The sequence below is a fragment of the Sus scrofa genome, chromosome 7 (assembly GCF_054392235.1).
Source record: "Sus scrofa isolate SSC_HxYL_T2T_F1_AM1 chromosome 7, Sscrofa_HxYL_maternal_Yorkshire_Landrace_v2.0, whole genome shotgun sequence".
Taxonomy (NCBI): Eukaryota; Metazoa; Chordata; class Mammalia; order Artiodactyla; family Suidae; genus Sus; species Sus scrofa.
In genome coordinates this window covers 25675576-25687647 of record NC_139389.1, presented here as the reverse complement: position 1 = coordinate 25687647, position 12072 = coordinate 25675576, and the positions used below count along the sequence as shown (strand labels likewise).

The 12072-nt window shown below is 41.0% G+C and overlaps 1 protein-coding gene and 1 pseudogene across 1 annotated transcript in view; one reads left to right on the top strand and one right to left on the bottom strand.

Moving 5' to 3' along the window:
- LOC146401418 (uncharacterized) overlaps positions 1 to 12072 on the top strand; it is a 274139-nt gene that overhangs the window by 158737 nt on the left and 103330 nt on the right. The window lies entirely within an intron of this gene.
- On the bottom strand, positions 4853 to 5782 carry LOC110258122 (olfactory receptor 1M1-like; annotated as a pseudogene).

Sequence of the window (12072 nt, the reverse complement as noted above, 5' to 3'; positions counted from 1 at the left end):
ATAGCTGGTTTACAGTGTTCTGTCAATTTTCTGCTATATAGCAAGGTGACCCAGTTACACGTACATGTATACATTGTTTTTTCTCACATTATCATGCTCCATCGTAAGTGATTAGACATCATTCCCAGTGCCATACAGCAGGATTTCATTGTTTATCCATTCCAAAGGCAATAGTTTGCGTCTAAGCTTTCTAATTAGTTATAAATGCCATGTACTTTGTCCATCTTTCTATTGAGGTTCATTCCTTTGGCTTTGCAAAAGTTCATTATATATCCATCCCATGAATAATTTCTTGTTACAGAATATGCTATGAATATAATACAAATAACAATTATTCGATGCTGATTTTGTAAATTATTGTTCTGGGTTCTTTAGATTTATTAGTTTATTACTTCTTTCAAGCACCCAGTGAATGAATTATTAAAATCATTCCTACTTTACCTCAAGAAAAATGAGGCTCAGAGAATTTAAGTAAATTTTGCTCCTCCCTCCTAACTCTATTGAGGAACCATTGAAGAAAATAGTTGTATATATTCAACATGTACAATACACTAAATTGGGTGTATAGCCACATATTATCAATTATCGTCATGATTAAATTACCTTATCTTTCAAAAAATTGTGAAAATAGGATTCAAATTGAGCCTTTCTAGTTCTAGATATTACAGCAGTATTCTTCCAAAACCCACTTATCTCATCTACAGATTCCTCAGTTGTCTAGAGATCTATTATTTTGATGATGTCAGGATCAAAGATTTTCCTATTTCATGTTTTATATCTTTGAAGTCTTACTTTCAAATTATTTTGTTCCTCAATTCAAAATGACGTTGTCTTAAAAATGTTCTTTTATTACAAGGCATGCTTCATGGGCATGTCACCTGTGCGGTGGCACAAGACCCTTTGTTAACAGGGCCCCTAGCTTGATTTAATGCTTTGTTTTCAACATCTTGAAATTTATTTTTTTTTTTTGTCTTTTTGCTATTTCTTTGGGCCGCTCCCGCAGCATATGGAGGTTCCCAGGCTAGGGGTCTAATCAGAGCTGTAGCCACTGGCCTACGCTAGAGCCATAGCAATGCGGGATCCAAGCCGCGTCTGCAACCTACACCACAGCTCACGGCAACGCCGGATCATTAACCCACTGAGCAAGGGCAGGGACCAAACCCGCAACCTCATGGTTCCTGGTCAGATTCGTTAACCACTGCGCCACGACGGGAACTCCAACATCTTGAAATTTTTAATAATTTTTGAGTGAAGATACTGCATTTTTATTTTTGGCTAAGCCCAACAAATTATGTAACTCTTCTTGTTTATTGGAGTTAAATTTTATACTTGCTATTTAGAACTAGAGTTTTATATAGATTTCATATTTAAATGACCAGATTGGCTCTACTGGTCTTTGTGTAGAAAGACAAACTAGCAATTTTGTCTTCACGGAGTTTTGCATAGAATACCTACTCCATCCCTTGACTTTAGTCTATGTGTTTCCTAAAATGAGTCTCTCATATGGACCTTATAGTTGGATCTTGGTTTTTAAAATCCATTAAGATGTTCTATAATAATTTAATCCATTTATATTTATAGGATTTATGAATAGGTAAAGACTTACTCTTGCTATTTCGTTAATTATTTTCTGACTGTTTTGAAGTTCTTTTATTCATTGAACAACTAGAAATAACACTGTTAAGAGTTGAAGTATATCTGTATCTACATACCTAAATCTACATCTACATATATTTTTCCCATGGCATTCCTCTCTACTTCCAAACATTGATGTCTTCTCATCGTCTTCAATATAAAACCTACGTCTCTCTAGAGAGTATCCTCTCCACAGGTACACAGACTTACTTTTAGATCTTCAGAAGTGCTGTGCTGAATTGCACATCTTTGCTTTCAAATATGCCTTTCCTGCCTGGAGTGGCCTCCTTCGTCCCCTATCTTTGCCTGACCAATTGTTTCCTCTCCTTTTTTTAATTTTTTTTTATTTTTTTATTTTTTTATTTTTTTTATTTTCCCACTATACAGCCAGGGGGTCAGGTTATCCTTACATGTATACATTACAATTACATTTTTCTCCCCACCCTTTCTTCTGTTGCAACATGAGTATCTAGACATAGTTCTCAATGCTATTCAGCAGGATCTCCTTGTATATCTATTCTAAGTTGTGTCTGATAAGCCCAAGCTCCCGATCCCTCCCCCTCCCTCCCCCTCCCATCAGGCAGCCACAAGTCTCTTCTCCAAGTCCATGATTTTCTTTTCTGAGGAGATGTTCATTTGTGCTGGATATTAGATTCCATTTATAAGTGTTTTTGTTTTTTTTTTTTTTTTTTTTTTTCTTGATAGGCAGGAGTCTTGACCCAGACACCTTCTCTGGCGTATGTTCAGCCAGTGATTTTGGATTTTTTTTTTTTTTGCTATTTCTTGGGCCACTCCCGCCGCATATGGAGGTTCCCAGGCTAGGGGTCGAATCGGAGCTGTAGCCACCAGCCTACACCAGAGCCACAGCAACGCGGGATCCGAGCCACGTCTGCAACCTACACCACAGCTAACGGCAACGCCGGATCGTTAACCCACTGAGCAAGGGCAGGGATCGAACCCGCAACCTCATGGTTCTTAGTCGGATTCGTTAACCACTGCGCCACGCCGGGAACTCCTGTTTCCTCTCCTTTAAAACCTAGCCTACCTGCTACCTTCTTAGGAGGCCTTCTATGACCTTGCCCTCCCAACCTTCCCCCCATTCCATCACAAGCCCAGTTCGGGCTATGACTCTCACTGGTCTCACAGCACCTACAGTTCCTTTGACATTATCATTTATCATATTTCTATCATAAACACTTGAATGATCTCGTTAAGACAGTATTTGATAAGGGTGAAGTAAAACTAGAAACTAGGAGTCTACATAGAGGGACATTGTGCTAAGATAGGCATGGGCTAGCGAGGAAGAAATATATAAACATTTTCCAAGGAACTGTTGATAAAATTTTACTGATTGGGGGATGAGGAGAGAAAGAGGTTGTCAAAATAAAGATGACTATGATATCATAAGCTGGCATATTAGGCATATTTTTAAATAATTCTAGTGGTTTACAGTGTGGTTGGGAGGAGATAAAATAGTTTGTGGTTGAACATGCTGGTTTTGAGCTGATGCTGGAACATGTTTAGCAGACATTTGGAGATATTACATTGGGGCTCACAAGGGAGGCTATGGCTGGTGGGGGTTCCTGTGGGCCAAGGAGGAACTGCTTGGGCTTATCACCCAAGTTCTGGGGGCTCAGCAGCTAAATCCTCCCACCCTGAGAATCTTTCAAGTCCCTGCATTCCATCCAGAGCCCACCCTCATCTCCACATTCAACAGGATTAGGGGAGAGGGGAAGTCTCAGATGCCCAGGTCACATACCTCTAGAAAGATCTGCAGACCCCAGGCCTTCTCTTACCTCTGCCCTCTTCTTGGCTCCAGCAAACCTTACTCACCTTAGTAGAGGTATTAGAGGGGTCCTGATGGGGAGAAAGGAGGGAGTCATTTCAACTGGCTCCTTTCTATTAAAGTGGGGAAAAGAGGACACGGGCACAGCGGGGGAGCCTTTGAGAGCTAAAGATGGAGTGCCCTGTTAACCCTTCCTGCCCAACCAAGTAGCTGGCAAGAGCCAAAGGGCTCAGCAATAGGACTAATGTTCACAGATACTTGTAGTCCTTCACTTTCTAGTGTTCTGTTCTGCTATGGGCCCTGGGATATGACAGGAAATATTCCCTACATGATTCCCCCTACCCCTTCGGTGTTTTCCTTTCATATAAAATTCATGCATCTTATTTTTAAAAAGTTAATCTTGGACTTCCTGTGGTCGCTTAGCAGTAAAGAACCTGATTAGCATCCATGAGGGCACAGGTTCAATCCCTGGCCTTGCTCAGTGGGTTAAGGATCTGGCATTGCTGTGAGCTGTGGTATAGGTCACAGATGAGGGTCGGGTCCATGTTGTTGCTGTGGCTGTGGTATTGGCCGGCAGCTGCAACTCTGATTTGACCCTAGCCTAGGAACTTCCATATGCTGCAGTTGCGGCTCTGAATTGAAATCTGTCAATCAATCAATCAAACCTACATGGGAATAATTTTTAATACTATTAAAAACCAAGGACTATAATTAAAAATCTTCCAATTGTTGGAAGTCCTTCAATCTCATCAGTGATGAATAAAATCTCTATAGATATCTTCAAAAATAATGCAAACACACAATTAAACAAAACTTTCTGAAAAATATGAGGCCTTAAAAGGGGAAGACTCTTTAGGACACTCTCTTATTCATGATGACAACATAATATTGTTGGGAATCGAACCAAAGTTGGTAATTAGTATGGTGATTCTAATGACAACAAAGATGATATTGACTGTAGTAAAGCTGATGGTGAGGCTCTTCATTGTTAAACTGGTGACGCAAATGGCAGTGATGGTCAGAATGGTGCTAATGAGGGCACTAGATGACCAAGTTTCAATAGTATCAGTGTTCCAAGGCAACCGAAAGAACAGCTCATCCAATCCACCCTTCAGGATGTTATATTTTTATAATATATCTTTTTCTATATTATCATGCAAAATATATTTCCTTTGACATATTACTGACATAGTCTTTTGAAATAATAATAATATAATGTATAATACATACACCAAACTCTGGAATGTATAAATAATCCTGTAGCTTGTGTGGGACTTAGAACCTAGTTTTCCTAATTTCTAGTTAGTATTCTTTCCAATATACCATATTTGCTCTGTGACAGCCTTCCTATTAACTGACTCTGTAAATGTGGTGGTGAAGAGTGGGGATTCTCCCCCAGATGTTTGTTTATGGTCATTTCGTTTATTGTTCCTAATCCCAAGAGCTCTCTATGCCCCAAACCCTTTTTAGTGAACTCTTCACATCCTTATTTCTCAGACTCTAAATAAAAGGATTGAGAGTGGGAGTTACCAGGGTATACATGACAGCAGCAACCAGCTCCCCAGAGGAGTGAGAGGTGGATGGGGGCTTCAGGTAGGTGGCAAAGACCGTGCTGTAGAAGAGGATGACCAAGGAGAGGTGGGAGCTGCATGTGGCCAAGGCTTTCTTTTTCCCCTGTGCTGATGGAGCCTTAGCTACAGCGTGTAAAATATGGACATAAGAACTTATGGTGCAGAGGAGAGGGCTGATTCCTAAAAGTCCTGCCAGAACCATCATCAGGTTCACATTGAGGTGGGCATCAGAACAAGAAAGTTGAAAGAGTGGGCCAAAATCACAGAAAAAGTGGGGAATCTCTTGATGAGTATAGAATGCTAGTTGGGATAGCAAGAGGGCATGGACAAGAGAGACAGAGAGGGCCACCCCCCATGACCCACCCACCAGCAGTCCACATCTGCCAAGAGTCATTATGAGTGGATAGTGCAGAGGATGGCAGACGGCAGCATAGCGGTCGATAGCCATGGCAGTCAAAAGCAGGTTGTCCATATCAGCAAAAACAGCAAAGAAATATAATTGTGCCAGACATTCAGAGAATGTGATTGATCCATTGTTGGTCCATAAAGCTTCCAGCATTTTGGGGGCTGTGGTGGTAGTGAAGCAGAGATCGACCAGAGAGAGCTGACTGAGGAAGAAGTACATGGGGGTGTGGAGGCGGATGTCAGCACCAATAGCCAGCAGAAGTAGCAAGTTTCCCAAGAGACCCAACAAGTAGAGGGCCATGAAGAGACCGAAGAGGAACTGTCGTTTGTCTGGGTCACTCAGCAGCCCTGACAGGACAAAGTCAGGGTTCTTGCTGCAGTTCATTCTGGTCCTGATGTCTAGAAGAAAGGAATCCGCATGAATAGTATTCATTACTCTGAACTCCTGAGATGGACAGCACTTGGATCTTGTCTGTGCTAGTGGGTTCCTTTATACAACTAATGTGAAGAGTGAAGAAAAGAAATTAAAATAGCAGTAAGAGGGACGATATTTGGATTTTTTGAAGGAGGCACAAAGATGAGGGAATGAATGGAACAACAGAAGCTTCCTGGAGTTCTTTATGTGTAAAAGAGGTTTCTTCAACTTTTAATTATTGGATGCTGTCATTACTTGTTTGTGAATCAGTTTTTATTACCAGACATGAGTCTTTCAAGGCACAGACTGCATCTCAGTATTTGGCATAATGCTTGGAACATAGTAGGAACTCAGTAGATGCTCCTACCCATCTACACAGTCTTGAGTCTAGTTTAAGCTGTTGTTAATGACTAGAGTATTGCTAGCTTCCTAAGTGGTTTAATATGTCCACTCTTGCCTCATTTAATGTGTTCTCCACACTGCCACCAGAAAAATCTTTTCAAAGAAGAAAATCTGGTCATGTCTCTTACTTGTTTCAAAACAGGTGTCTGGAGCACCATTGGTCTTATTAAAAAATCCCCGCCATGTCTAACAAAGCTCAATGTGTTTTGACCTTGAGATATCTCAGCAGCCTCATCTTACTCTATAGTCCTCTCATGCTCTGCTCCTCAGCCCCTCTGGCTGCATTCGACCCCCTCCTGGGTGCTGTATTCCTTTTCCTCATCCTGAGCCAACTCCTTGCCAACCCTTTCAGTCTCAGGTCATTTGGTGGCTTTCTTAGGGAAGTTTTCTCTTGCCTTTTGATCAAGTCAAACCTACCTTTTATATAACTTTATAACTTTTGGAAAATCACTGCAGTTGTAATGCGGACCATGTAATTCATATTTATTTTGTTAAAATATTTATTTAAGATTTTTTTTTTGGTCTTTTTTTCCTTTTAGGGCCACACCACGGCATATGGAGCTTCCCAGGCTAGGGGCTTAATCAGAGCTGTTGCTGCTGGCCTACACCAGAGCCACAGCAACGCCAGATCTGAGCCACATCTGTGACCTACATACACCTCAGCTCACTGTAACACTGGATCCTTAACCCACTGAGTGAGGCCAGGGATCGAACCCTCAACCTCATGGTTCCTAGTCAGATTTGTTTCTGCTGCACCACAACAGGAACTCTTGTTTGAGATATTTAGTTACCGTTAGACTTCCTGACAAGGCTATGAAGTGCATTATGACAAATATTGCATATAGTTTTCTTCTCCCTTGCATCCTTGGTGTTTGGCATCCATAAGACAATGTTTGTCACAAAATAACTAAACAAATTAATTAATTGAGACTGAAGATAGGAGAGGGCAATATGTTGTCCTCCCCTTGTGCTGAAGTGTCCTTCATTCCATTTCAACAGTTTACGAATAACAGTTTTTCCTCCATATACTCTTCTAATAATATGGGCCAGAAACATTGTTTCATCTTTTTATCTTTTTACTTTGTCCCCTAAAATCCAGACTACTAATATATTGCTTTTTTCCAACAACAAAATGATCCTCATTTTGTCTTTTTCTCACCATTTTCACATTTACCTTCTTTGGAATTTTTCCCATCAACTCACTCCTGGTTTATTTTGTCAGCAGTTTTAGTGGCTTCATTGATTCTCTTTCAACTATTAACATCCATGCTACAAGCATTTTCCAAAAAATGTACAACTTTCTGCTTTTGGCCTGATTATTCCTTTCTCAAGTATCTCTGATGTCTTATTTTCTTTTTTTGTGTTTTGTTTTTTTTTTGTCTTTTCGGGACACACCCACAACATATGGAGGTTCCCAGGCTAGGGGTCGAATTGGAGCTGTAGCTGCTGGCCTACACCACAGCCACAGTAATGAAGGATCCGAGCTACATCTGCGACCTACACCACAGCTCACGGCAATGCCAGGTCCTTAACCCACTGAGCAGGGCCAGGGATTGAACGTGCATCCTCATGGATGCTAGAGGGATCTGTTTCTGCTGAGCCATGATGACAACTCCTATTGTCTTATTTTCTAATGTGGCACTTATACCTATCTGTGCCTGGTTATCAAGAACTTCTACTTTTTTATTCACCTATCAATAAACATGATTTTCTACTACTCATCACTATTTAATCTCTTCTCTTCTTGGGGCAATCACTTCATAGCTCCATGTATATGATTATTTATGCTTTTACACACTGTTATGTAGATAAGATAATCTAGCCCTTAATTGAATATTGTATTAAGGTGTTTCTAATCTTTATGACATACACGTTTTCTCTTATTAATTATAGTATAAATACCTTCAGAGTAGGAATCACATTTTCCTTTTAAAAGTCCTTTAAACTAACAGTCAAAATTTGAGCGTAAGGCCTGTCCAAAACTTACCATCCAATTGCTTCTCTCTAATTATATGGCACAGTTTCCTTTTATTTTTCCATTACATCATACATCTAGTAACTCTTTAAATGTGCCAGTGGATAATTGATTTAGGATAAAGGGAAATAATCTTTTCCCTCTTTATGCAGAGCATTTGTTAATACTTGGGAAAGAGCTTCTCTAACTTTGACCTGGAGAGCTAGTGAAGTTACAGGTTTCTGGGCTCTCTCCCCCATAAAATAGGTTTTAGGAGGATTTTTAAAATTGGAAGCTGGGGGAGTTTCCCTTTTCCTATAAGATTAAGGCTTCTCTTACTTCTTTGTCTCTTAAGAACAATACTTCCTTCAGCTCAGACATAACTGCTTCTCTCCCATTTTTTCATCTTTTCCCAAGTTGGATCTTCTTGATGGTTTTGCTTGAATTATCTTACTGCTGTTGTATCCATCTCCACGTAATTCACCTGAAAAATAATCACTGATGTTGTGTCTCAGATCAGATGTGGTTAAGAACTGAGGTTTTGTGAATTTTCAGCATTGAAAATATAGGAGGTCTTACCTATGTAAAAGTGTGAAGTCCTAATGTTGTAAAATTTCAGTCTCAAACAGACAATATCCTAATATTTTACTGTGTCTGCCTCAGCCTTCTCCAGCTACTCGTCCACTTCTCTTAAGATATTTCCTACTGCTAGACTGCTTTACATACAGATTTGGAAATGGATACAGATCTAGCCCCTGAGTGCAGAACTTCCATCCACTATGTTCCACTCGGAAGTCTGGCCTATTATACTGTTTGTCAAGTGCTACCTTCCACACTTACCTACTAGCTTTCCTAATCTTCATTCCATGAGTGATGGTGTTGGATATATGTATTTTATCCAGTGCTCTTATAAAGCAAGTGGGAGAGTCCAGAGAACCCAGGATCCTTTGCCTACATTTGGTGAGATGACGTCCACAGGTAGTGAAGATCTGAATATTAACAGTCTTCATCTCTCTTAGGATTGGAAGGGGTTGGCTTGCATTAGGAATCTTTTTTGTCCTTGGAGACTGCCACCAGATTTACTCATTAGTGGCAAATCCGGAGGAATTTTCCATTGAGAAAATTGTCTATACATGGTGTTGAGGAATAGAATCGACGGTTAAACAGAAGTCTGCTATTAAGAATGACTTGGGGAGTTTCCATTGTGGCTCAGCGGGTTAAGAACCCCATATAGTGTCCCTGAGGATGTGGGTTTGATCCCTGGCCTTGTTCAGTGTGTTAAGGATTTATCATTGCTGCCAGCTACAGCGTAGGTCACAGATGTGGCTCAGATCTGGCGTTGCTATGGCTGTAGCGTAGGCTGGCAGCTGCAGTACTGATTTGATCCCTGGCCTGGGGACTTCGATATGCCAAAGGTGTGGCCATTAAAAAAATAGAAGGACTTGGAAGTCAAATCAGAAAGATAGTTAAAAATTCACATTCGCTCTGTGGTTACTGCTCTGTCCTTAAGTCAGTTTATCTTGAAGAGGTGCACATGTGGCCATAACATTTCCTAACCCTTAAAGAACATAGGGCTGCTTATATCTTTCTGTATTAGTGTTTTTGTTTTCTTAGGATAGATACCCATAGTGGAATTGCTGGATTATATGGTAGGTTTATTTTTAATTTGGGGCCAGACTTTTATACTGTTTCCATTTTTGTTGTACCCACTATATGAGGGTTCCCTTTTCTTCACATTGTCACTAACATGTTTTATTTGTTGTCTTTTTGGTAATGCTCATTCTGACAGGGATGAAGTGATGTCTCATTGTAGTTTGAATATGCATTTCTCTGATGATTAGTGATGTTGGATATATTCCTGCGTTCGTTGGCTATCTGTATGTCTTTTTTGGAAGAATGTCCATTCAGATCCTCTGCCCATTTTTTAATCAGTTTGGTTGTTTTTTTTTTGTTTTGTTTTGTTTTGTTTTTGATATTTCTTGGGCCGCTCCCGAGGCATATGGAGGTTCCCAGGCTAGGGGTCCAATCGGAGCTGTAGCCACCGGCCTACGCCAGAGCCACAGCAACGCAGAATCCGAGCCGCGTCTGCGACCTACACCACAGCTCACGGCAACGCCGGATCGTTAACCCACTGAGCAAGGGCAGGGATCGAACCCGCAACCTCATGGTTCCCAGTCGGATTCATTAACCACTGCGCCACGACGGGAACTCCATTAATTAGTTTGGTTGTTTTTGATGTTGAGTTATATGACTTCTTTTTCTGTTCTTTTTCTGTTTCTTATGAAATATCTTCTATTCACTATGTTGTCTTTCATTTTCCTTCACTATATGAAGGTTTTTTTTCAGTGTCATGTAGCCCCACTTAATTATTTTTGCTTTGTTGCCCTGGCCTGAGGTGACATCAAAAAATGTTGCTAAGGAGTTCCTGTCGTGGCGCAGTGGTTAACGAATCCGACTAGGAACCATGAGGTTGCGGGTTCGGTCCCTGCCCTTGCTCAGTGGGTTAACGATCCGGCGTTGCTGTGAGCTGTGGCGTAGGTTGCAGACGTGGCTCGGATCCCACGTTGCTGTGGCTCTGGCGTAGGCCGGTGGCTACAGCTCCGATTTGACCCCTAGCCTGGGAACCTCCATATGCCGCGGGAGCGGCCCAAGAAATAGCAACAACAACAACAACAACAACAAAAAGGCAAAAGACAAAAAAAAAAAAATGTTGTTAAGACCAATTCAAAGAGAATACTGCCTATGTTTTCTTCTAAGAGTTTTATGGTTTCAGGTCTTACATTACGTGTTTAATCCATTTTGAGTTAACTTTTAATATAGCATGAGTAAAATGGTCCATTTTGATTCTTTTTCACATAGCTCTCCAGTTTTCCAAGCCCTGTTTCTTGAAGAGGCTGTCTTTTCCCAATTGTATATTCTTGTCTTCTTTGTTATAGATTAATTGACCAAATGATTGAGGGTTTATTTCTCAGCTCTCTATTCTGTTTCATTGATCTATACATCTGTTTTTATGCCACTATCACATTGTTTTGACTACAGTAGCTATGTAATATTGTTTGAAATCAGGGTGAGTAATATGTCCAGCTTTGTTCTTGTTTCTTGAGATTGCTTTGGCTATTTGGGGTCTTTTGTGGTTCTATACAAATTTTAGGATTATTAGTTGTAGTTCTGTGAAAAATTCCATTGGTATTTTGGTAGAGATTCCATTGAATCTGTAGATTGCTGGTAATTTCTGTGGGCAGTTGGGTTTGGTGTCAGGGTCTAGTTTTGTAAGAGGCCACTTCCTGAGCTATGAGGTACCAGAGTGGGGAGAGTGTTGCCCTGGCTGAGAAATAGTAGGATAGGACTGCTGGCTTGGTTCTCTTCCCATGTGATGCTGTAAGACCCAGGTCTCTACTGTTGCCTGGGTTCTCTGATCAGGTTTCCTAGACTTTTGGAACTGGGTATTATACTGATCCATAGGCGAGGGTATGAATTAGCTTCTCTGCCCTGGCAGTTCAGCCAAATTGGCCCTAGGGTCTGCACATTTTGTTGTTTGTGTCCTGAATGAGGCAATACTCTGCACTGAATTCCCTGACCAATGGGTGCCATTGGCTTGCTCTGTAGATGGGGAATGCCATGGGTTGTATTCTTGGTTCAAATCCACTCTAAGCAGGGCTGTTATACGGGCTGCGCAACTTCCCCATAGTCTAGCTAGGTTCCCTAGTTCGGGAAGCTGAAGGGTCTATTAGATAATGGATGTGGCTACCAATCTGTCTCCCTGCCTACATGGAGGTGGGGAACCAGCTCCAAGGCTAGCAAGGCTCTTCATGGACATGACTCAAGCTGACCCATATCCCAGGTTCCCTTACTGATTTCAGAGTCACTGAATTTACTCTGTAAACACTCAGCTCTGCCTTCCAGG